The 5,197-nt window shown below is 49.1% G+C and overlaps 1 pseudogene; it reads left to right on the forward strand.

Moving 5' to 3' along the window:
- Nucleotides 1-4,832, forward strand: part of LOC116554773 — a 12,477-nt pseudogene extending 7,645 nt beyond the window's left edge.
- The last annotated feature ends 365 nt before the right edge of the window (nt 4,833-5,197 follow it).

Genomic DNA, 5,197 nt, shown 5'->3' on the forward strand with positions numbered 1-5,197 from the left:
GTTACCCAGGCTGGAGTGCAATGGCACGATCTCGGCTCACCACAACCTCCGCCTCCTGGGTTCAGGCAATTCTCCTGCCTCAGCCTCCTGAGTAGCTGGGAGTACAGGCACGTGCCACCATGCCCAGCTAATGTTTTGTATTTTCAGTAGAGACGGGGTTTCACCATGTTGACCAGGATGGTCTCGAACTCTTGACCTCGTGATCCACCCGCCTTGGCCTCCCAAAGTGCTGGGATTACAGGTTTGAGCCACCGCGCACAGCCTCTTTTATTCTTATTTGGAGATGGAGTCTCACTCCGTCGCCCAGACTGGAGTGCAATGGCGCAGTCTCAGCTCACTGCAACCTCCACCTCCCAGGCTCAAGTGGTTCCCTGCCTCAGCATCCCCAGTAGCTGGGACTACAGGCACATGCCACCATACCAAGCTAATTTTTGTATTTTTAGTAGAGACAGGATTTTGCCATGTTGGCCAGGCTGGTCTCAAACTCCTGATCTTATGATCCACTCGCCTCGGCCTCCCAAATTCCTGGGATTACAGGCGTGAGCCATCACACCTGGAGTATTTTTATTAATTTTTTTGAGACAGAGTCTTGCTCTGTTGTTGAGGCTGGAATGTAGTGGTGCAATCTCTGCTCATTGCAGCCTCCGCCTCCTGGGTTCAAGTGATTCTCCTGCCTCAGCCTCCCAGGTAGCTGAGATTACAGGCATTCACCACCACACCTGGCTAATTTTTGTATTTTTACTAGAGACAGCGTTTCGCCATGTTGGCCGGGCTGGTCTCAAACTCCTGACCTCAAGTGATCCACCTACTTTGGCCTTCCAAAGTGCTGAGTTTACAGGTGTGAACCACCGCAGCTTGTCAGATATGTAGCAATTTAAAAGGGCCTTTCATATATATGTTATTTGAACTTTAACAGCTCTGTGAAGGAGATATTGTTACTTCCATTTTATCAATGAGAAAATAGCCTCGAAGAGAGCTTCCTTTTTCACCTTACCTAAATTAAGTCCCTTCAGTTGCCCTTTATCACACATTAATTGTCTGCAACATAGTTTTAAAAAACTAGACTTTTTTTTTTTTGAGACAGAGTCTCCCTGGGACACCCAGGCTGGAGTACAATGGCGCAACCTTGGCTCACTGCAACCTCTGCCTCCCAGGTTCAAGCAATTCTCCTGTCTCAGCCTCTTGAGTAGCTGTGATTATAGGCACATGCCATCATGCCTGGCTAATTTTTGTATTTTTAGTAGAGATTGGGTTTCACCATGTTGGCCAGGCTGGTCTCAAACTCCTCACCTCTGGTGATCCACCTGCCTTGGCCTCCCAAAGTGCTGGGATTACAGGCATGAGCCACCGCGCTCGGCCAGTATCACACTATTTCTAAATAAATATTACTCAGTGCCCCTGCTTTGCTGGCACCTAACACTCAGGTGCCAATTTGGTAGATATTCACTCTTGTCCCCCCAGGCCCACCTCCATGGGAAATAGGAAATGTAGAGGAATCACAGGACACTGTTAATTTCTTCATTTAGAGTACTTTCCTGCTGGCATAAAAACTATGACGGCTTGGCATTTCCCTCACTTTTTCTCTTGAACATTTTAAAAATTTAATTAATTAATCAAAAAAATTTTGAGACAGTTTCTTGCTCTGTTACCCAGGCTGGAGTGCAGTAGTGTGATCTTGGCTCACTGCAACCTCTGCCTCCTGGGTTCAAGCGATTCTTCTGCCTCAGCCTACTGAGTAGCTGGGGCTATGGGCATGTGTCACCATGCTCAGTTAATTTTTGTATTTTTAGTAGAGACAGGGTTTCACCATGTTGTCCAGGCTGGTCTCAAACTCCTGACCTCAGGGGATCTGCCTGCATTGCCTCCCAAAGTGCTGGGATTACAGGTGTGAGCCACTGTGCCTGGCCTTGAACATTTTTTTAACTTAATTTTTTTAAAAAGAGATGGGGTCTTGCCTTATTGCCCAGGGTGTTTTGGAATTCCTGAGTTCAAGTGATCTTCCTACCTCAGCCTCACAAAGTGCTGGGATTACATGGCTTAGCCATGAACATTTTTTTTTTTTTTTCCAAGATGGAGTTTCACTCTTCTTGTCCAGGCTGGAATGCAATGATGCAATCCCAGATCACTGCAGCCTCCACCTCCTGGGTCCAAATGATTCTCCTGCCTCAGCCTCCCAAGTAACTGGAATTACAGGCATGTGTCACCACACCGGGCTAATTTTTGTATTTTCAGTAGAGATAGGGTTTTTTCATGTTGGCCAGGCTGGTCTCGAGCTCCTGACCTCAGTTGATCCGCCCGCCTTGGCCTCCCAAAGTGCTGGGGTTACAGGCGTGAGCCACCGCACCCGGCCGAACATTTTGAAACCTATATAAAAGTTGCAAGAATAATACCATGAACACATAAACCTTTCGCTTAGATTCACTGGTTGTTAACATTATCCCACATTTGCTTTATCACTATGTAGGTGTGTGTTCTTGCTGAACTTTGTGAGTTAGTTGCCGACATTAACTTCCTTCCTAAAGACTTCATTCTGTATTTACTAAGGATGGGGCATTTCTACAGAACCACAAGATAATTACCACACAGGAAATCTAGCAGTGATAGCCTATTATCTAAGCTACATTTCCCCAACTGTCCCAATAATGTCCTAATGGCTTTTTTAAAAACCTGGGCTCTGATAAAGCATCATGTATTGTATTTAGTTATGTCTCTCTAGTCTTATTAAAATTTCCCAGTTTCTTTCTTCCATAACTTTGATATTTTTGAAGAACGCAAGCTAATCATCTTAGAGTTGTCCCTCAATTGGTTTCCTTACAATTAGATTCAAGTTAAACATTCTTATTAAGAATACCACATAGGTGACCTCGCAAGGTGACTCACACCTGTAATCCCAGCACTTTGGAAGGCTGAAGTGGGCGGATCATCTGAGGTCAGGAGTTCGAGACCGGCATGTCCAACACGGTGAAACCTCGTCTCTACTAAAAATACAAAAAATCAGCCAGGTGTGGTAGCATGCACCTGTAATCCCAGCTACTTGGGAGGCCGAGAAAGGAGAATTGCTTGAACTTGGGAGGCAAAGGTTGCAGTGAGTTACGATCGCACTACTGCACCTCAGCCTGGGTGACAGAGCTGGACTCCGTCTTAAACAGAATTTTTAGTGCCTCACATTGGGGGCATATGATATTGGTTTGTCCCATTTTTGGCATTATTAAATTTGATCACTTGGTAAAGGCAACATCTGTGGCATTTTTTTTTAAGACGGAGTCTTGCTTTGTTGCCCAGACTGGAGTGTAGTGGTGTGATCTTGGCTCACTGCAACCTCTGTCTCCCGGGTTCAAGCAATTCTCCTGCCTCAGCTTCCTGAGTAGCTGGAATTATAGGCACATGCTACCATGCCTAGCTAACTTTTGTATTTTTAGTAGGGATGGGGTTTCACCATGCTGGCCAGGCTGGTCTTGAACTCCTCCTCAGGTGATTCACCCACCTCAGCCTCCCAAAGTGCTGGGATTACAGGTGTGAGCCACCACGCCCAGCCTGTGGCATTTTTTTTTTTTTTAAATCAGGGGGGATGTTACATTGAAAGAAGGAGAGAAATGAGGAGACCAAAGAGCAGAGGTAGATGTGGAGGCTCCTATCTGTAATCCCATCACTTTGGGAGGCTGAGGTGGGAGAATTGCTTGAGCCCAGGAGTTTGAGAACAGCCTAGGAAACAGAGTGAAACTCCATCTCCACAAAAAATTTTGTTTTAATTAGCCAGGCATGGTGGCACGTGCCTGTAGGTCCAGCTAATTGGGAAGCTGAGAGGGGAAGATCACTGGAGCCCAGGAGTTGGAGGCTACAGTTAGCTGTGATCACACCACTGCACTCCAGTCTGGGCAACAGCGATGATACCCGTCTCTAAAAAACAAACAAACACAAAGAGGAGAGGCCCAGAAAGGAAAAGCTGTGATCATTCATAGCTTTTCCTGGGGCCATGACTGCATGAGGTGACTAGGCAATTCCTGCTCCTTGCTGCAAAGGCAGTGAGCCTTGGATCCAGTCTGAACCAAGCCTAGTAGTAATAGAAAATCTTCCTCTTCTTCACTTTTCCTTTCCCAAGCCCCAGTCCTAAACTAAGGGCCGAGCTCCACCTGACTGAAAGCCAAATTAAAACCCCTTCCTCCCTTCCTCGTGCTCACCGTTGAGCCCCCGCCGCTGCCTCAGTGGTCGTCCCTGCCCTGTCTGGCTTGGGCTGTAAGCTGCTAGGCTCCTGGTGTGGTCCATGGAGCAAGGGAGGCTGCTGGGCGTGAGTGGCAGTGTCCTGCAGGAGCTGCGTGGCAGGAAGGGCATCCATGGGTGCAGCCAATAAGGGCAACAGTCCAGATTCCGAGTATCTGCGTTACAACAGGCCAGGATGCAGCGGGCTGCCAGAACCACATTTGGTTTGATGAGAAGCTGCATGACTCAGTGGTCATGGTCACCCAAGAGGGCGACAACAGCTTTCTGGTCAAGGTTGGCTTCCTGAAGATCCTGCACAGGTATGAGATTACCTTCGCTCTGCCCCAGTGCACAGGCCGAGCCAGGACGTCCTCCAGGCACCTGTCCCCAGCTTCTCGTCGTACCTGTCCATGAAGGTTATGGTATCAACTGCCAGTACTTGGCCACAAGAGGGTATCCTCAAAGAGGGGAGGCTGCTAGCCTGGGAAGGTGGCGCCGGCACCACCTGTGCGGGAGATGCAAACCCAAGTCGTGGGCCAACACCACAACAGCCCCTGTTGCTGGATGGGGTCAAGTGCGTGGGCGCCGAGCTGGAATACCACTCGGAGCACAGGGACTGGCATGGCTTTGACTGACGCCCAAGGCCCTGCCTGCCCTGGGCCACTTAGCCTTAAATCTAACCTTGTTCCCCCATCACCCCATGCTGGGTGATGGTGTGGCTTCCTTGCCCTTCTCCAGGGTGAGTGTGGGGTGCAGTGGCCTTGCCCATGCCTCTCACCTCTGCCTTCATTCGAGCCACCGCCCTCCTCTCCACTTCCTCCTCTCTGTGTGCCTCAGACTCCTGTTGGAAGAAATGGTCGAGCCCACAGGGAGGCTGTCTGAGAAAGGGAGGGGAGACATGGGGTGGGTTCTCCCCACTCCCCACCCCAAGCCATAGGGGCTTCAGCCAGGGTCGTGGAGAGGATGGAGCTGGCTCTGTGAGGTCGTGGCTGGATTACCT

The sequence above is a fragment of the Sapajus apella genome, unplaced genomic scaffold (genome assembly GCF_009761245.1).
Source record: "Sapajus apella isolate SASKATOON/1434 unplaced genomic scaffold, GSC_monkey_1.0 scaffold2, whole genome shotgun sequence".
Classification (NCBI taxonomy): domain Eukaryota; kingdom Metazoa; phylum Chordata; class Mammalia; order Primates; family Cebidae; genus Sapajus; species Sapajus apella.